Below are 21,539 nucleotides of genomic sequence, written 5' to 3' on the forward strand. Positions count from 1 at the left end.
AACAATTAATATGGTGTCTTAATTTAAAATTCAATGCATTGCTGCACTGGGAACCAAAGTAGACCACATGGGCGATAGGTGAACTGAACTCGGTGCTGATTAGGATATGGACACCAAGATGTGAAAGCAAACTCTTACACAGCACCATGTGACTTTCCACTATGTGTGTCAGAGAGTAAGAGTCACCAACAGCAAGAAGATCACAGAAGATTATCCCCGTATATTGACTTCTGACTCCTCATGTGTTCCAGTGCCTCTTATGCCCTTCATACTTATTTATCCCTAGCTCGTCTTATGTGCCATCAACCACTTTAAATCTGAGCTCAATCCTATTGTTTATCTTCTACAAAGAGCTCGGACATGGTACTGGGAAGTAGGCATTTCCATTCTCCTGTAAAGTGTGAAATCTGCTTTCTCTCATGACAGGAAGCCTGTACAATCAGAATGAAGGAAGATCTAGGTAACCCTTGTGGATTCTTGACAATGTTTTTTTACCTGTTTATAGCAAATTATAGGCAGTTCTGTTTATAACTGGCCTCCCAAGAAACTGAATTGTGGCTGGCTAAACACATTTCACACTCAAACCTCACACTCAATTGATAGGTGAGATTTTCATTCCATCAGGGCTGGACGTGAGTCTAAATCCAGGAGGTGAAATGAAAGTGCCATAATACTGCTATTATTTTTGAGCTTTACTTCACAAACAAGTTTTTCAGAAGCTAATGTAATGGTCCCTTTTGAAAATGGAAGAAAGCAAAAGTTGCGGGCTTATTGAGTTTTTGATTGCCTGTTGTAAATAATGTTCCTGATCCCCTCTGATCGGCACCTCTGAAAGGTTTTGGCTGTAGAGATTTCCTATAATGCTGTTTTAAGGTCTCACAAGCAAATCTTTATTCCTGGGCTGTATCAGCCCCACAAGATCGGGTAGTAGAAAATGTTGCCAAAGCAAAATACTGTGGATGCTGCAAATCTGAAAGAAAAACAAAAAATGCTGGAAACAGTGATGAAAAGTCACAGACCTGAAACGATAACTATTTTTCTATCCACAGCTGCTGCCAGACCTGCTGAATGTTTCTAGCATTTTATGTTTTATTTTATTTAGTATAGCGGAAAAATATTGTTGTTCACATAATTCTAGACTCTGAATGAAGAAATGTTGTGCTTTAGGATGTTGGTGGGTTATCTTACAGCAGTACAACAGGGTGGCACAGTGGCGCAGTGGTTAGCACCGCAGCCTCACAGCTCCAGCGACCCGGGTTCAATTCTGGGTACTGCCTGTGTGGAGTTTGCAAGTTCTCCCTGTGTCTGCGTGGGTTTCCTCCGGGTGCTCTGGTTTCCTCCCACATGCCAAAAGACTTGCAGGGTGATAGGTTAATTGGCCATTATAAATTGCCCCTAGTGGTGGTAGGGAAATATAGGGACAGGTGGGGATGTGGTAGGAATATGGAATTAGTGTAGGATTAGTATAAATGGGTGGTTGATGGTCGGCACAGACTCGGTGGGCCGAAGGGCCTGTTTCAGTGCTGTATCTCTAAACTAAACTAAACTAAAAAAAAAATTTCCTGGTAAGTAGGACTCATCATTGCAAAATGCAATGATTTTAATTCCTGCAACCTCAACGTGCCTACAAGGTTCCCACTTATAAAATCTCAAGCAATTGTGGAATGCACAGCACTTTGTCAAAAGGGACATGCTAGCAGCAAGTTGTTAGTCTTTCAGAACCCCATGAATTTTTAACATGAGAAGTTGAATGTTCCAGGTAATTTAGTGGGAACCAATGACATTTGCAAAAACTTTGTTCCTACTGCAGAACTTTACTGTGCTGAAGAGAGCAAGAAATACATGCAGTTATTCAGAGGCCAAGAGCTTCTGCTGCAGCTATAATTGACGATCTGGGGGCAATTTGCACTCAAAATAAATCACACTAGTTTTGCGAAGTGAATTTTTTCCTCAGGTTTCCACTCAAATTCATTTGCATATTGTTGAATGTAAAATCTTCCATGAAACAGTGCAATCATGTTTTAGGGCAGAATTTTTTTTTAAATAACATTTTTGCCTCTAGAAATATTCATGATTGATTTAAGAGTGGTAACTTGGTGCAGTTTGATGAATACAACTGAAAATGGGTTTATCACAAAAAATAAGCATTTCAAATCATAGCATCTCGTCTACCACCTGTGAGTAACCTGATTTTAAATAACTGAAAATAACTTTATAAAGCTATGCAGACCCATTTGCTGGTTACATTGGTTAAAATATTCAGTTTTTTAGTAAATTAAAAAATATATATATTTGAAAGCTTGTAAAAGCTGTCTTTTAATCTTGAGCCTAAAATAAAATGCTTAAAGAGGCTGTTCAAAGGCCCGCAAATGGGCACAATCAGCAGAACCTCGCCACAGTGCTTAATTCAGTCTGGGGAGTGGACAGTTTTCTCGGTGTTTTTAATTTGTGTTGGACGTAATTTGTGCTTGAAGTTCCTCAATCGTTTGTACTGTCTTGGCCAATTTTGGGTGAATTCTGCAGGAAAGACCAACACAACCGAGAGGAAAATCAGGCCAGTGTCTGATAAAGTCATCAAAGCGACTTCAACCAACAAATTGCTTCTTGGATGCAGTGACTGTTGCTATGTAAGGAGAAGATGCAACAGAATTGACCTTTTCACCAGGGGATGGTACTTCTAAAGAACGCAAGATATTTTAAGAGGCACTCGTTCATTCATTGTATGTTTCCCCTTGCGTGCATCAGAATAATGAAAGTCATCAACAGGAGACGATGTCACAGAGCTGAGACACTGTAATGTATGTGCAGGTTAATGAATTAATGAAGAATTCAAAGACCAGTGACTAACCCTTCCAAAGAAAAGCTGTACAAATGCATGGAATTCCTTAATTATTCATAGCATTGAGGTTTGTGTCTGACTTTGGGATTGAGGAAAAAGCTTTGAAAATTGGTGGTGGCATCATTAGTCACATTTGTAAACAATCATTCTGATGCTCTAATAAAGACCCTCAAAGAAACTTTCAACGATTGGTCGACATCCTGCTTACACGTCTGTCAAAGGATTCTGCTGACCTTCTACCAAAGTTAGGACATTTGATCCAGAGAAACCCTGCAGACGTTCCCAAAATATGTACTCAAATGAATATATCACACACTCGAATAAGAGTGGGTGCAGAATTGAACTCATTCAGAATAACTATCCAAGTACTCAAATTTGACCCAAAATGGATATTCTACATTCCAATATGCTGTCCCTTTAAAAGAAAAATAGAATTGTTGCATAGAGGAATGAAGTGGCCCCCTGCACATATGCTCTGTGACTTTGCAGTTCTCATCATTAGTTGTAGAACCATCATGATTAGTTTTGCAGCCATTTCTGTAGTATAATGTGATGTAGTTGTTGCCAGGTAGATTGTATAAATAGACAGGAAGCATCATTACAGGATGTGATGTCACAAATTGTACACAGCCTCGTGAGAGGAGTATGGTAAATAAAACCGATGAACTGAGGACACAGATAAGCACATGGCAACACGCTATTGTTACTATAACGGAAGCTTGGCTTAAAGTGGGGCAAGAATGGCAGCACAATATCCCTGGATATAGAGTTTTCCGGCGGGATAGAGAGGGAGAGAAAAAAGGAAGGGGTGTAGCATTATTGGTTAAGGAATCAATAACAGCTGTGAGGAGGGATGATATGCTAAATGAATAATCAAATGAGGCCATGTAGGTGGAGCTCAGAAATAAAAAAGGAGCAGCCACACTACTAGAAGTGTACTATAGACCCCCAAATAGTGGGAGGGAGCTAGAGGAACAAATATGTAGGAAAATGTCTGAGTGTAAAAACTATAGGGCAATAATAGTTGGGGATTTCAACTACCCTAATATCAACTGGGATACAAACATTGTGAAGGGCACAGAGGGCACAACATTCTTGAACTACATTCAAGAGAACTTTTTTAGCCAGCACGTAACAAGCCCAATGAGAGGGGACACAATTCTAGATTTAGTCTTTGGTAATGAAGCTGGGCAAGTAGATGAAGTCACAATGGGTGAACATTTTGGAGATAGCGATCATAATACAGTTAGTTTTAGCATATTCATGGAAAAGGACAAAGATAAGACAAGAGTTAATGTTCTAAATTGGGGGAAGGCAAATTTTACAAAACTGAGAGGCGATCTGGGGAAAGTTGATTGAATACAGATACTTGAAGGAAAATCAGTGGCAAACCAGTGGGAGGCATTCAAAAGCGAGATACTACAGGCTCAGTGTAGGCATGTCTCCACAAAGATGAAGGGTTGTATGGCCAAATCTAGAGCCCCCTAGTTATCTATAGGACTACAGGGTAAGTTGAAGCAGAAAAAGAAAGCTTATGATGATCACAAAAAACTTAATATTTTAGAAAGCCTAGAAAGTGCAGGGGTGAAGTAAAAAAGGAAATTAGAAAAGCAAAGAGAGGACATGAAAAACTATTGCAGGTAAAATCAAGGAAAGCCCAAAGATGTTTTATCAGTACATTAAGAACAAGAGGATAACTAAGGAAAGGGTAGGGACTATCAGAGATGTACAAGGGAACTTACACGTGGATGCAGAAGATGTGGGCAGTGTTCTTAATGAGATTTTTGCTTCTGTCTTCACAAAGGAGAGGGATGATGCAGACATTGTAGTAAAAGAGGAGGAGTGTGAAATATTAGATACTATTAACATAATGAGAGAGGAAGTACTAGAGGGTCTGACATCCTTGAAAGTGGATAAATCGCCAGGGCCAGATGGATTGCATCCCAGGTTGTTAAAGGAAGCCAGGAAGGAAATAGTGGATGCGCTGAGGATCATCTTCAAACCCTCACTGGATACAGATGAGGTGCCAGAGGATTGGAGGTCTACGAACATTATACCTTTGTTTAAAAAGGGTGTGAGGGATAGGCCAAATAAATATAGGCCAGTCAGTCTAGCCTCGGTGGTGGGTAAATTATTAGAATTAATTCTGAGGGACAGGATAAACTGCCACAGAAAGGCACGGATTGATCAGGGATAGTCAGCATGAATTTGTTAAGGGAAGGTCATGTCTTACTAACTTAATTGAATTCTTTGAGGAAGTAATAAGGAGGATTGATGAGGGTAGTGCAGTGGATGTGGTCTACATGGACTTTAGTAAGGCATTTGACAAGGTCCTGAATGGTCAGTAAAATGAAAGCCCATGGAATACAGAGGAATGTGGCAGGTTGGATCCAAAATTGGCTCAGTGACAGGAAACAAAGGATAGTAGTCGACAGATATTATTGTGAATGGAAAGCGGTTTCCAGTGGCATTCCACAAGGCTCAGTGTTGGGTCCCTTGCTGTTTGTGGAGTATATTAATAATTTGGACTTAAATGTGGGAGGCATGATTGGGAAATTTGCTGATGACACAAAAATTGGTTGTGTAGTTAATAGTAATTAATAAATGTAGTTAATAGTAGACTCCAGAATGATATCAATGGTTTGGTTGAGTGGGCGGAAAAATGGTAAATGGAATTCAATCCAGAGAAGTGTGAGGTAATGCACTTGGGGAGCCCAAATAAAGTGAGGGAATACACAATAAACAGAAGGATATTGAGAGGGGTAGAAAAAATGAGAGACCTTGGAGTGCATGTCCAAAGGTCCCTAAAGGTGGCAGGACCGGTAGATAAAATAGTGAAAAAGGCATATGGAATGCTTTCCTTTATTTGCCAAGGTGTGGAGTACAAAAGCAGGGATGTAATACTGGAACTGTATAAAACGCTGGTTCGGCCACAGCTGGAGTATTGAGTACAGTTCCGGTCACCACATTATAGGCAGGACATAATTACTCTGGAGAGAGTACAGGGGAGATTTACAAGAATGTTGCCAGGGCGTGAAAGTTGCAGTTATGAAGAAAGATTGGATAAGTTTGGGTTGTTTTCCTTAGAACAGAGGAGGCTGAGGGGTGACTTAATTGAGGCATACAAAATTATGATGTGCCTAGATAGAGTAGACAGGAAGGACCTGTTTCCCCTAGTGGAGAGGTCAATTACCACGGGGCACAGATTTAAGGTAATTGGGAGAAGGAATAGAGGGAACATGAGGAAAAGCATTTTCACCCAGAAGGTGGTGGGTGTCTGGAATTCATTGCCCGATCAGTGGAGGAGGCACTCAATTCCGTGAATTCTCTTAAAAGATACCTGGACATGCACCTGAAGTGCTGAAACCGGCAAGACTATGGACCAGGTGCCGGAAGGTGGAATTAGATTGGGTGGCTAGTTTTTTCGGCCAGCACGGACACCACAGGCTGAATGGCCTCCTTCTGTGCCGTAATCTGTCTATGGTTCTATGGTATTGTAGTGGCAGCTGTCACATCTCGGGCTGAAGAATCACACTTGAAGTCACAGATTTAACTTTAACAAAGATTTAACAAGCTTTATTAAACAATTCTTGCTTCCTACTGGAGCATATGCTTATCTGACCTAATAACAACCCCTAGGTCAGGTGTTTTCCCCAAAACACTGAGTTTCTTTCAGTTTCTCTTCCAAGTACCATATAGTCTCTAATACTCAAGATCACACATAGGGCTGGATTTTGTTCTCTCCCCGGCATTGGGGTTCTGTGGCAGGGGGGTGGGGGCCTGAAGATGGCTATGGATGAGGCCTCCCACGGACCTCAATACCTGGAAGGCCCGTCCCAATCCTCTAGGCAGCGGTAAGGCTCTGCGGTGGTGCCCCCCCCCACCCCCCCCCCCCACCCCTCCGCTGGGCGATGGGAGCACAATTGAAATATTCAGATGAATAAAATTAATAAATTTAAATAGACTTACCTGTGACCTTGAGGGCCCGCCACGCTCTCTGGTGCTCCCGTGCCTTCAGATCCCCGTCTGTGGAAACGAAGCATCACACTGGTGAGGAGGGGGGAGGAGATAAGTTTATCAGTGCGGCAGGGGGACGGGGGGGGGGGTGGGGGGGTCAAAAACATGTAAATGGGTGTAGGGAATGGTGGGAAGGGTTGAACCTTAAACTTTGTGCAGTTTGGTGGAGGTGGGGGGAAGTTCAGATGTAAAGGTGTTTTTGGGGGGAAAGGGCAAATAGTTTTTTGTAATTGCTATTGGGGGGTTGGCAAAGGGCATTAATTTTGTGGGGTAGGACTTTAAAAATTTAAATTGGGTGGAAGGGGTGGCTGCCCTTTAAAAATGCGTCAGCCCCTGCTCACAGGCAGCTGATGCCATTGCCGGGAATGAATAGGTCGCACCCCTCCACAAGACTGGGGGAGCGGGCTGCCCTGGCTATTTAAATGAGCCACCGCACTTAACATCGTGGTAGCTCTTTGGCGTGCACAGGCTGCCATTTTTTGAGCTCGCCACCAAAATCGGCGGTGGTCTCTGAAGATTCAGTCCATACAATCATGACATTCCTCCCTTATCATAATAAGACGTCCATTATTTTTTTAATATAATCACAACACAGCCTCTTCATATCACTTTGGTCATCTCCTCCTGCACTTCCTGTTGTCTCAGGAACTCTGGTCAGGATTAGGAAATATCGTCGGCCCCTCTGGAACTGATGTTTCTCCCTCTGGATAGCAAGCCCTCTGCCTGCCAACAGCATCAATGGCTTGGACTTCTGGATTGCTGGATGTCAGCTTCACCTCAGCTCCTACATCTGCTTCATCTGCTGTTGTGTTATTGTCACCATGATACTTTTTAAACGCATGAAGAATTTCTGTCATACAGTACTTCCTCTGGCAACTGCACAGTCACACTGTTTCCCTTCTTGGCAATAACGGTGCACGGCTTGGGATAATATGGTGTATCCATCATACTCAGACTGTCCCGTCTCTGCAGTACTTCATCAGACTGTCGAGCTCTCCTTCTGTGATCAGCATAAAACATTGCAACACCCTTTTTCTTAGCATCATGATCTCAAACCTCCTGATCAATTCTAATGTCCCTCAGCTCTGGTATCTTGGTGCGTATTTTGCATCCAAACAGCAACTCAGCTGGGCTCTTCCCCAAAGAAGTGTGTGTAGAGTATGCAGTTGCTCTATATATGGCCTCATAGAACAACAACACCTCCTTCCAGCCTTTACCCTCAGTCTGAGCTACCCTCAACTGTTTCTGTAAGGATTGGTTTTGTCTTTCCACTTCCCCATTTTCCTGTGGCCATGTATGTGTTACTTTGTGATGGTGAATATCTGTGACTCGCATGTTATTTAGAAATACAGCACTGAAACAGGCCCTTCGGCCCACCGAGTCTGTGCCGACCATCAACCACCCATTTATACTAATCCTACACTAATTCCATATTCCTACCACATCCCCACCTGTCCCTATATTTCCCTACCACCTACCTATACTAGGAGCAATTTATAATGGCCAATTTACCTACCAACCTGCAAGTCTTTGGCATGTGGGAGGAAACCGGAGCACCCGGAGGAAACCCACGCAGACACAGGGAGAACTTGCAAACTCCACACAGGCAGTACCCAGAATTGAACCCGGGTCGCTGGAGCTGTGAAACTGCGGTGCTAACCACTGCACTGCCCTTACCACTGCACCACTGTGCCACATGTAATCTGCAAAGATCTGTGAAATGAATTGTGGTCATTGTCTGAATACAAAGTGACTGGAAGACCATGCCTTGCAAATATTTCAGTCAATGTAAACACCGTTTTCTCTGCCGTTGCAGACTACATTACCACATACTCATAATAACGGCTGTAATAGTCAATCACCACTAGTATGGACTCTCTGATCGAAATGGACCTAAGAAGTCAACTGCTACATCCTCCCATGGTCCAGCTGGCAACAGTATACTGCGTACTGGTTCTAATGGATTGGGTCTACTGGCAAGTTGACATCCATGACATGTTTTGACAAACTGCTCCACATCTTTCTCCATCCCTGGCCACCATACTTTGGTCCGTAAGTTTTGCTTCGTACTAACCACTCCCAAGTGACTGTCATGAGCTAGCACCACCAGTCTAGGTCTAAGCTTTTGTGGCACTACAAGTCTGTTACTTCTGAGATTACACTTCGCAATTGTGCACAGTTCATCTTGAGAACAATGTACGTCTTGAATGGGCAGCTCTCTGAATTTTCATCTTGGATTCTCTGATGTCATTCAATTCTAGATCTTTGTCTGACTCTCTTTCAATCTCTCTAGTTGTCATTGCTATGGGTGTAGCATGAACTGCCACAAACCGCACGAATGATTCTGCTTCCTTCTCTGGAGAACAGCTGTAGAGTCATAGAGTCATAGAGTTATACAGAGTTATACAGCACAGAAACAGGCCCTTCGGCCCATTGTGTCCATCATCGTGTCCCGCTGGCCATCAAGCACCTATTAGATATAGCTCTTGGGGCGAAAGGGATCAAGGGATATGGGGGGAAAGCAGGAACAGGTTACTGAGTTGGATGATCAGCTATGATCATAATGAATGGCGGAGCAGGCTCGAAGGGCCAAATGGCATACTGCTGCTCCTATTTTCTATGTTTCTATGTTTCTATTCTAATCCCATTTTCCAGCACTTGGCCCGTAGCCTTGTATGCTATGGTATTTTAAGTGCTCATCTAAATACTTCTTCAATGTTGTGAGGGTTCCTGCCTCTACCACCCCTTCAATCAGTGTGTTCCAGATTCCAACCACCTTCTGGATGAAATTATTTTTCCTCAGATCCCCTCTAAACCTTCTGTCCCTTATCTTAAATCCATGCCCCCTGGTTATTGACACCTCCGCTAAGGGAAAAAGTTTCTTCCTATTTACCCTATCTATGCCACTCATAATTTTTTATACCTCAATCAGGTCCCCTCTCAGCCTTCTCTGCTCCAAGGAAAACAACCCTAGCCTATACAGTCTCTCTTCATAACTGAAATGCTCCAGCCCAGGCAACATCTTGGTGAATCTCCTCTGCACCCTCTCCAGTGCAATCACATCCTTCCTGTAGTGCGGTGACCAGAACTGTACACTGTACTCCAGCTGTGGCCTAACTAGCGTTTTATACAGCTCCATCATAATGTCCCTGCTCTTATATTCTATGCCTCAGCTAATAAAGGCAAGAATCCCATATGCCTTCCTAACCATCTTATCTACCTGTGCTGCTGCCTTCAGTGATCTTCGACTGGCTATATGATGTCTTGGTCAATCAGTTCCTTGATCTTTGCCTCAACTTTCCCTCTCAGACCAAAAGGTGTTCTACATACAGGCTAAGCTGGGGCACTATGGAAGAAATGATTACTGCCCTCAGCAATCACAATCTCGTCAATTGTTAATCTCACTTGGCGTTTGTGCAATTTCCCAATTCCTTGAAACACTGGTTCAAACTCCTCTTGAAGCTCCACAAGGGATTTCACAGGATTCACTTTCAATCCAATGTGTAGCACCCCCAAGCCTTGACCAGTTTCTCTACTCAGAGGAGGCTCACCATCCTCCTCAATCATTATAAATTCTGCCTTCACCCTCTGATCTCCAGCTTTCATACTCACAGTGGAACATCCAGCAGTGTGAAGCGGGGTTTTAGATGTGTAAGGATAAAGCTTTTTGACACATTTTCAAGATGTGCACTTGATTCTCTTTGTCTTCAGTTCCTCCCACAGTGCTCTGCTGATGACATTACTGTCACTGCCTGAATCTACAATAATGCTCACTTCAACACCCCCAACAATCACTGGAACTTTCTCATGTTTGCTTCCATTGACAGAAAACATGTATCCATGATTGCTATTCATGTCCTCACTCACTACATCTTCTTCAACTCGTTTCACAGTTGTACTACTTCCATCCTTCTTCCCTTTACATGGTTTGCTAGGCTTCCCACTCTGTTCAGTTTTGCTTCTGCACTTCTTGGTAAAATGGTCTCCGCCCCACATTTTCTGCATATCTTTCCCTTGGCAGGGCAGTAATCATTTCTTCCATAGTGCCCCAAGTTGCCACATCTGAAACACTCTTTTCCAGACTTTTGCTGTTTACATTTGCGCATACCTGTCACTTGATCAGCCTCAGATTTTGTCATGCCAATGGCAGAACTGGGATCAAGTTTCATGCTGTGAACTTGTCCATCCACTGCAGCCACTATTTTCAAAGTGTCATCCAACGTTAAGTCACCTCCTCTTTCCAGCAGCCTACACCTCAAGTTATGAGACTTGCATTATTGGACCACCTGATCCATTATCTGGTAATTCAGATCTGTCATAACATTTTATTTTATTATTTTTTATTTAGAGATACAGCACTGAAACAGGCCCTTTGGCCCACTGAGTCTGTGCTGACCAACAACCACCCATTTATACTAATCCTACATTAATCCCATATTCTCTACCACATCCCCACCATTCTCCTACCACTTACCTACACTAGGGGCAATAACAATGGCCAATTTACCTATCAACCTGCAAGTCTTTGGCTGTGGGAGGAAACCAGAGCACCCGGCAGAAACCCACACGGTCACAGGGAGAACTTGCAAACTCCGCACAGGCAGTACCCAGAACCGAACCCAGGTTGCTGGAGCTGTGAGGCTGCGGTGCTAACCACTGCGCCACTCATCTGCATCCATCTGACACCTATCTTAAACAATTCACAAATTGGGCTATTGTTTCCCCCTCTTTCTGTCTCATTTGACAGAAAACATGCCTTTGGAATGTGGCATTTGTCATCACTACATAATGGTCCTTCAAAGATTTCACTGCAAGTTCATAATCCGCCTTTTCTCCCATGTCAGGCAACCTCTCCTTCACTGACGCACCCGCATTGAACAACAATAAGGCCCATCGTTGTGCTTTCTGCATCTCCGTCGCCCCATCCAAAAACAAACCGCGACTGTCAGCATACACTTCACACTCCTCCATCCACACTTTGTATTTCACACTGAAGATACTGGTGTCACCTATCGGATCAAACGACTCAATTTCCTGGACTGCAGCTCTAGCAACTGCCATGACCCAATGCTAACTATCTCTGAATTTACCTCTGTATTGTTTGTCTTTATAACCTCATTGCCAATGTCACAGATCAGGCTGAAGAATCACACTTGAAGTCATAGATTTAACTTCAACAAATATTTAACAAGCTTTATTAAAAATACTTCTTGCTTACTACTGGAGCATATGCCTGTCTGACCTCACACCAACCCCCAGGTCAGGTGTTTTCCCCAAAACATTGACGTCCTTTCAGTTTCACTTCTAAGTATCATATAGTCTCTAATACTCAAGCCCACACATACAATCATGACAGCAGCCATAAATGATACATGTTTGTAAATAAACTCAAGCTACATTAACCCACCGGCTATTATTTTTATTCGGTACTGTTATGAAAGTGCTTCTATATTTTTTGTTAAGTATATGTTTTTGAGGACTTACATTTAAATTCTGAAGATGGATTTGTGGAGAAGGCTGAAGATTTCATAGAAGCTGGACTTTGCTTTGTTGTTGACAGTTCATTGAAAGGACACGGAGATGTTGTTTAAAAACAGCCTCGCTGGAAGTCATGTGCTTTAAGCAATAAACAACAGAAACCTTGGTGACCTGGGGAAAGATGTTTACAGAGAAGTGACAGGTTAAGATTTATAGGGGTCAGGAGGCTTGTCTCTTGAGATATTGCATTTGGTTTTGCTTTGAACAATGTGTTGGGTGTGAACTGTTTTGAAGACAGTTGGAGAAAAGCAGCCAGGAGAGCAGCTACCATCAGCTCACCCTCTTCCATCTCTTTGAGAACTTCCTGAGAATCAAGTGTAAGAAACAGAGAAACAGATGTCGCATTTCTCCTGAAAAGCCTGCCAAACTGATCCTCAACATTACCTGAAAAGAACTGCTCTAGAAAGATCCCAGTGACAGCCGTCTATGCATATTTGGTACACCAAATCAAAAATGGACAACACCATATCTTCTCTTTTTCTTCAATTAACAATTTGGCCAAAGTATTCTTTTTTTTATTTTTTAATGGACCTCCACAAAGAGAATTTCTGCATTTTTTCAACTTGTGTGGGTTTGTGTGTGGGGAATTTAAAAAGAGGACCCTTCATATTTCAATCTGTGTGTTAATGCTTTGCTTCATTACTGGATAAGTCTTGTTTGATGATAAACTGATAATTTTGTTGTTTAACAAGAAACCTGCTTGGTGTATTTTTTAAAGAATAGAATATATAACTGACCGCATCGGTAACTGGGTAAACATTTAAATATACATTGTGACCTGTGGCGAAGTGGAACTAGAAAAGATAGTACATTCCTCCCACATCAGTTGTAACAATACAGAGACTATAGTAACGCGGATATTACAATTTCAACAGTGGGAAAGCTACTACCATTGTAACGAGACAACAAAGATAACTGTAACAATTGTTGGAAATATTTCCTCTCATTGTTTATTTAAATCCAAGACGGAGTCCAGTATAATCAGATCTAAGCTACCAAAAGGTTTTCTAAATGACCATTTTCTGTAAAATCGGTTCCTTTTGTCTGTTGTAGCATCCCTAACATTTCTAGTTGACAATTGAGAATGGTGGTACATGTGTACATGCAAAAGCATAAGAAATAGGAGCAGGAGTAGGCGATATGGCCCCTTAAGCCTGCTTTGCCATTCAATAAGATCATGGCTGATCTCATCCATTTTACTGCCTGTTCCCTTGACTCCTCTATAATTCAAAAATCTGTTTATCTCAGCCTTGAATATATTCAATGTCTCAGCCTCTACAGCTCTCTGGGGTAGAGAAGTCCAAAGCAAAGTGCGGAGACCAAAAATGGATGTTTTAATGCTGGTAGCATTTAGGTTTTCGATCTGTTCTAGCTGATTTTTGCAGTCTGTCAAGCAGCCAATTACATATGTGTTTATTCCAATTGATAAAGGGTGTTCTTGTCTTGGTGAATGGTATCTAATTTCATAGCATCTGCATGTTCAGGAAACCCCTCCTCTGTAACCAAAAGCAATTTCTCCTCAAGATATTGGTTGGCCTACGACAGAAAAACTGGCCTGTTGCTGCAGCTCTCATTCATTCTAAATTCTGAGATGGAGGGAATTCATAAGGTTAAAAATTGGTGTTGTATACATTATGTTTCATGTTATATCTAACACTAAAACTTCAAGAGCAAAATTAGGCAAAATTTACCCACTAGGCTGTGTTATTCCAAAAACTGCAGAAGTTATTGAAATAGCTAAATAACCTTGTATGTACATTGCAACACTTCAAATGTACTTAACTGGCTGTAAAGCACTTTGGGATCTCCTGAAGTCATGGAAGAAACTACATAAATATAATCCTTTTTTATTCTGTCTGCTTGGTACTTTTGCAATCTTTCTAAATTCATTCACAATCAAATATTTCACTGGCTTTCACATGCAATATTCAATTTGAAATGTGGTAGTAGGTGGTAGTGGGCACCATTTAGAAGGCAATTCACCAATCCTGTGCAACTAGTGAAGAGTGGGAGTGGTGCTCCATGTGGGTGCTGGTCACAATTAGGCCCCATTTCTCCAGCCTAGACGCCCATTAAGCAAGATTGCTCACTGGGAGAAGGAGAATTGATGAATCGCCCTTTCTGTTTAATGTCTGATTCAGATGGCTGCAGATGGAGTGATGATTACTTCTTGGACCTCACATCTGAGAAGGGCAGACTAACAATAAATATAGAGCTGATTAATCATAGGGGACAAGGTCTGCTTGTAGAAACTGCCATGAAACTGTTGTGGGAGAAGCAATATGTGAAAAAGCTGACAACGTATTAGATTTTTCACGATTTTTCTTAAGATAGTGAACAAATATCCAAGCCCGCCGTTGTAGAATGGGAAACATGTGAGTAATGGCCTACATTAATTCCCCTCCTTTTGTAATGATTGCTTTGGAATTGATTCACCAAAAAATATGGAAGAGGAAGCAGCGCTCAGGCTCAATGAACATACCAAGGTGTTGCTCCTCCTGATTCTGCCCGAGTTGGTAGCCATAGAGGTTGATGGTTGTGGCCACAGACAGGTAAGTGCAGGTGGGCAGGAACGATATGTCTTCAGTTTGTCCAACATTAATTGGGAAGGAATTTTTTGGCTCATCCAGGCCTTCACAAGATCGCAAGATGAATATGGATGAGTTTCAGCCCATTTTAGCTCACCCATCCAAAAATACCTCCATTGCTGCACCCAACTTCTTCTGAAAGAAGTCCAATGTTTTTGTCTCCAACAATCTAATCTTTCCATGTGTTGATGAAGCAGAGCTTCCCTAGCACCAGTCCTAAATATGCTTGTTACTAGTTTGAACCTGTAATTTTGCATACAGTAATTCAGAGCCTTGACAATTCTGCAATTTCTAGTTTCCTGACCCTAACCGCCTCCTCTTCACTATGGACGTCCAATCTTTCTACACCTCCATCCCCCACCAGGACAGTCTGAGGGCTCTCCACTTCACCCTTGAACAGAGGTCCAACCAGTCCCCATTCATCACCACCCTCCTCCGCCAGGCTGAACTTGTTCTCACATTGAACAACTTCTCCTTCAACTCCATTCACTTCCTTCAAGTAAAAGGTGTCGCTATAGGTACCCACATGGATCCTAGTTATGCCTGTCTTTTTGTGGAATACGTTGAACATTCCTTGCTCTCGTCCTACTCAGGCCCCCTCCCTCACCTCTTTTTCAGTACATTGGTGACTGCATCAGTGCTGCTTCCTGCTCTCACCCCAAACTGGAAAACTTTATCAACTTTGCTTTCAATTTTCACCCGTCTCTCACCTTCACATGGTCCACCTCCGACACTTCCCTTCCCTTCCTTGACTTCTTTGTCTCTATCTCTGGGGATAGACTGTCTACTACTATTCATTATAAGCCCACCAACTCCCACAGCTACCTTGACTACACTTCCTCACATCTGTTTTCTGTAAGGACTCCATCCCATTCTCCCAGTTTCTCCATCTCAGACACATCTGTTCTGATGATGCAACCTTCCATGACAGCACTTCTGACGTGTCTTCCCTTTTCCTCAAATAAGGATACCCCCCAACTGTGGTCGACAGGGCCCTTGATTGTGTCCGACCTATTTCTCGCACTTCTGCCCTCACCCCTTCCCTTCCCGTCCCTTCCAGAACCGCGATAGGGTTCCCCTTGTCTTCACTTTCCACCCTACTAGCCTCTGCATCCAAAGGATCATCCTCCGCCATTTCCGCCACCTCCAGCGTGATGCCACCACCAAACACATCTTCCCCTTCCCTTCCCTGTCAGCATTCCGAATGGATCGTTCTCTCTGTGACACCCTGGTCCACTCCTCCATTAGCCCCGACACCTTGTTCCCTTCCCACGGCACCTTCCCTTGCAATCGCAGGAGGTGTAATACCTGCCCTTATACCTCCTCTCTCTTCACCATCCAAGGTCCCAAACACTCCTTCCAGGTGAAGCAATGATATGCTTGTACTTCCTTCAATTTAGTATAATGTATTCGCTGCTCACAACGCGGTCACCTCTACATTGGGGAGTCCAAACGCAGATTGCTTTACATAACACCTCCGCTTAGTCTGAAAGCATGACCCAAAGCTTCCAGTTGCTTGCCATTTCAACACCCCCCCCCCCCCTGCTCTCATGCTCACATTTCTGTTTTTGGCCTGCTCCAGTGTTCCAGTGAACATCAACGCAAGCTCAAGGAGCAGCAACTGATCTTTCGATTAGGCACTCTGCAGCCTCACGAACTCAACTTTTGAGTTCAACAATTTCAGCGCTTTTTTTTTATATTTGTCTTTTTTCTTTAACCATGTGTCTGTTTTTTTCATGTGGACAGACTTGTTCATTACTCGGCCATTAACAATCTCTCTGGATTAATGCTTTGTCTTTCACCACAAGCATTAACCCGCTTTTTGCCTTTGTCGCTTGACAGCTATGTTATTTAATCTCTCCTGCCCTCTGCCCTATCAGACACTTTTGTTCTCTTCCCCACCAATGCACCCCCCACCCCCTTTACTTGCTTAAATTCTTTTCCAACCTTTCCAGTTCTGATGAAAGGTCACACCTGAAACATTAACTCCGCTTCTCTCTCCACAGATGCTGCCAGACCTGATGAGTATTTCCAGCACTTTCTGTTTTTAATTCAGTGCCTATTACGCCCACAACTAGGTTAACTGTAGAATCAAAAATCATGGACTGAATGATATTTCCATAACATTTATCTACACTCTCCTTCAACAGTCAGTCCTTGGAGACTGCTGCTGCACAACTACTACAAATGCAAATCTCTGTCATTTTGCCGTTTTTCAATTTACAACCAGAAAGAAAACAAATTGTTATGTGCTCGGATCCTCTTTTGGGTATTTAAGTACAATTGCTGGGAACAACTGAGCTAACAACCCTAGCTCAGCAAGATTATTAAGCTATTCTCTCAGCCCCTTAGCTATGGCGGCATGCACATTAAAGATAATTGTTTTGTTTGCTTTTAAAGTCCTTAATAGTCCCTCACATCTTAGTTACTAGCCTGTGTTTAGTGCTTCGATATTTTGTTGCACGTCTCTGATTTATGAGCACAGCAAAATTTGGAACACAACAAATTGAAGAGATTTGGACAAAATGACTTCAATGCATAAGGGAGAACCGACCACACCTCTGTTCAAATGTAATGCAATAAGAACATCAGAACGCTTTTTGACAACTGATGTAATGGTCCAGAATTTGCTGCCAAAGTAAAATTGAGCTTAATCGCGCGTGCCATTATAAATGTGTAAATCATCCAGCAACTTGCGACGAGGAAGAGATGTCCTGTGAATTGTGAATCGCCACCTGTTGCTGGACAATTTACGTCACTCTGCCTTTGGCCTCACCCAAGTGGGAACTCGCCCTCAACCTCCCTGTGAGTTTCATGAAATTACAGAATTTGCACTTTCATTTCCTTTAAACTCACTGCAGAAAGTTAGGACAGATTCTTAATGGTGCAGGTAGCCTTTTAGTGAGGAGATTTATGTTCCTGCAATACCAATGAACGTCTCCAGCCCAGAAAGGGAACAATTTGAACTGTTGAGTGCAATTCCTGGCTTCGAGTCACAGACTATGTCCTAGTATTTAGCTCATTAGCATACTAAGATCTTAAAGGGACATCACTCTTAAAGGCAATCATACAACATAAAGAGCTCATTACAGTAAATTGTTGTTTGAGAGTTTTTTAAATTTAAATTTTAACTAACTTTTTTTTCACTTTCTTTTTTCTCTCTATCTCAAATGAATCTTTGTTTACCTTTCTTTATTTCTCTTTCTGTACCTGATTTGACTTTAATTTGCCCTCCTTCTCAATTCCTCTTTTTTTTTCTGAATCCTTAAATCTCACTGTTTACAGGGGATTCACTGCAGGTTCCATCATTCACCGAGGTCTCAGAAGCTTCCTCGCACTCAACATGCTGTTATCACTGGCACTTCCAACAAGTTACAGGATAAAAGTCCAACTAATAGGGAACATCACATGATGCCCCATTCCAGAAAATTATGGGCCAACATTCATGTTTAAGGATTGTGATTGTATTAATGATACTGTTCACAAAAATCATGAGAAATAGTAGCATAGTGGTATTCCTAGGACATCTAGCTGCATGGCCTGGGGCCTGTGTCACATTGCTATAGCAGCCTGATTATCAGCATCATGAGTGGCAGATTTAGGATGCAGAACTGGCACAAACAAAGATCATCTGGTTTACTAATTAACAATGAAGATGTTATTTCTTTAAATAAAAAAGTGCTCAGATTCAGCTTAACAAACGTCCCTCTGCACACATGTGACACCATCCTGTGAAGGAGTCACATATTCTTTTAAGCCCCAATTTTAATTCAGAGTGTGTATCTAGCCTCAATGATGGTGTGACTGTGAGGCCTCAGGTGATTTTATCTCCCAGGCCCAATCTGCAAGGGCCCAGTTAGTCTCCCACCTAAATGCAGTAAGAAGTACTCATTGTCTGGTGGGATTGGGAATTTGAGTGGCAGGAGGCCTTTGCTGTGGGCCCAAGGGAACAGTCCCTGGCACTCAGTTAAGTGGTTGGGAGTGGGGTTGGTTCGGGAAGGTGTCACAGTCGGGCAAGGGGTAAGGGAGAGCCCTAAGGCTTCTCTTTGGGGCACAGAGAAGCATTTGTACACATCCTGGGCCCACAAGGAAGCAAAATTCGTTGCAGGCAGCCGCAATCCTGTCGATGAGTCTCTGCAGACACTCTTCTGTGTGGGATGTTAATGCAGCATCACCAGTAAAGCGGAGGCCCCTGATGAGGACTTTCCATATTTCAGTCTTCGCTCTAAGACGGGCAAGGTTGAACGACCTGCCATCTGATCTTGTGTGGAGGAAAATTCCTTCTTCTGAAGACTTGAACTCATGTGAGAGCAGCAGGGAGAAGAAGATCCCAAACAGTGTAGGTGCGAGAACACAGCCCTATTTCATGCCGCTCAGGATAGGAAAGGGGTCTAATGAGGCACCGCTATGCTGAATTGTGCCTTTCATATTGTCATGGAATGAGGTGATGATACTTAGTAGCTTTGGTGGACATCTGATCTTTGCGAGCAGTCTGAAGAGACCACGTCTGCTGACGAGGTCAAAGGCTTTGGTGAGATCTATGAGAGCAACATAGAGGGGCAAAAAGCCCTCACCAAAGCCTTTGACCTCATCAGCAGACATGGCCTCTTCAGACTACTAGCAAAGATAGCTAACCAGCTCTTGATCAAAGAGGTAAGTTTTAAGTAGCATCTCTGAACTTCAGGATCAATATCTGGTTCATCCAAATATATGATTGATTGACATCTTTGAGGAATAGGAATAAGGTTTCTCTTATTTTGTCTTATAGGACCTTCTTCAGTATGTACTAAATAAGATCTCTGATGAGTTTCATCCCGCTGGATAGTTACTCCGTCTCTGCCTTGATCTCGTATCCATACCTTTTGCCCTTCCATCAACTTCGGTAGGCTTCTGGAACGATATCTCCTATTGCAATTGTGACCTTGTTATTTCCTGTAAGACTTCTCTCTGTCTTGAACTCTCTGAGAATCCTTGACTTTTAGCCCTGAGAGTAGTTTCCTGGGTAAGATAGGAAGTTCAGTTTTGAACTTCCTCCCCATCAACAACTCTATCGGTGCTAATCCACATAGTAATGGAGTAGATCTGTAGTTTAAGAGTGCAGTTTGAAAATCTTTGTTTCTCTTCAACAATGCTTTAATAGTTCTGACTGCTCTTTCAGCTTCACCATGAGGTTAAGGATATCTCAGGGACCTTGTATGATGTACGAATCCACATTTTCCTACAAATAGTGTGAAGTATTCGTTTTCAAATTGTGGTCCATTATCCGACACTATTTCGTCAGGAATGCCATGTGTTGTGAAGATCTCCTGTAAAACCCGAATGACAGATTCGGTAGTCGGTGAATACAACTTCTTCACTTCAATTCATCTTGAAAAATAGTCAATCGCTATCATATAGGACTTCCCACGAACATAAATAGATCCATCCCGAGACGTTCCCGCTGGTTGGAAATGGTGTTGATATAAGGGGTTCCCTCAGGTCTGGTCTGTGCACTGCGCATCCCTGACAATCTGATCATTTGTTCTATATCTCTGGATATCCCTGGTCACCAGACAGATGGCTGAGCTCGTGTTCTGCATTTCATGATACCCATGAAGCCCTGATGTAATCTTGTCAAGATATCTGTCGGAGTGAGACCAGAATCACCAGCCTCTCATCACACACCAGCAAATCTTTCACAATAGTAAAGTGCTTCCTGAACTCAAAGAAAGTTTTCATCATTGTACCACTGTGACATAGCTGTGGCCAACCTATTGTGTGCAGCATTGGTGCATTCGGATGCATTCCTCATCTCGCTTTTGAGCCTGATGAATTTCTTGGAGCTTTTGTGAACTTGCCGGCCATTGCGACGTAGTGTACTGTGAATACGACTTAATCTCGCCAACGATGTTAACATCCTGTTGTGTAGGATGGTCAACAGTAGCTCTGGATAAAGCATCTGCGGACATTTGCACCTTGCCTAGTACAACAAGGCAGCATTTGACCGAGTATGGCATCAAGGAGCCCTAGTCAAACTGAAGTCAATGGGAATTGGGGGAAAACTCTCGCTGGTTGGAGTCATACCTAGCGCTAAGGAAGATGATTTTGGTTGTTGGAGGTCAATCATCTGAGCTCCAGGACATCACTTCAGGTGTTCCTCAAGGTAGTGTCCTAGGCCCAACCATCTTCAGCTGCTTCATCAATGACCTTCTGTTGGAGAAAATCCAGATTGTGCCCAATTGTTGAACAAATTCTCCGGACTCAGACGTTGAGAACAAACACTTTATTGCATGATATCATGGGCAGCGCACCTTTCCTAAAGGCGGTCCAGAGCTACTCCCAAGGAGCTACAGATCGCCGTGGACTTATATAGTATAACAGAGGCAGAGCAGACAGTTTCTCAATCAGATAAGCACCCACAAGACTGCCTACGTAACGGTGCACCATGCAGGGTCCGAGGTCAGCGAAACATCAGTTTCAACAATAACAAGCTAGTTCCTTAATTCAATGCCCACTCCAGACACCATATCTGGCCATAATGTCTGATTGTGGTTAGCTGCTCTGTCTGCAATTTATGA

The 21,539-nt window shown here is 42.8% G+C and overlaps 1 long non-coding RNA gene across 2 annotated transcripts in view; it reads right to left on the reverse strand.

The window, feature by feature from the left end:
* Positions 1-671: 671 nt before the first annotated feature.
* The window catches only part of LOC137368761 (uncharacterized), an 84,843-nt gene continuing 63,975 nt past the window's right edge, over positions 672-21,539 (reverse strand). Inside the window, exons 1-3 of one of the 2 annotated variants that reach the window (XR_010974828.1) lie at positions 12,341-12,492; positions 6,809-6,865; positions 672-970 (exon numbers count right to left, since the gene is read on the reverse strand). This is a non-coding gene — a long non-coding RNA (uncharacterized lncRNA). Of the gene's footprint in view, positions 971-6,808; positions 6,866-12,340; positions 12,493-21,539 lie in introns of those variants that run through there. The other variant, XR_010974827.1, reaches the window with a different exon arrangement.

The sequence above is a fragment of the Heterodontus francisci genome, chromosome 4, assembly GCF_036365525.1.
Source record: "Heterodontus francisci isolate sHetFra1 chromosome 4, sHetFra1.hap1, whole genome shotgun sequence".
NCBI lineage: Eukaryota > Metazoa > Chordata > Chondrichthyes > Heterodontiformes > Heterodontidae > Heterodontus > Heterodontus francisci.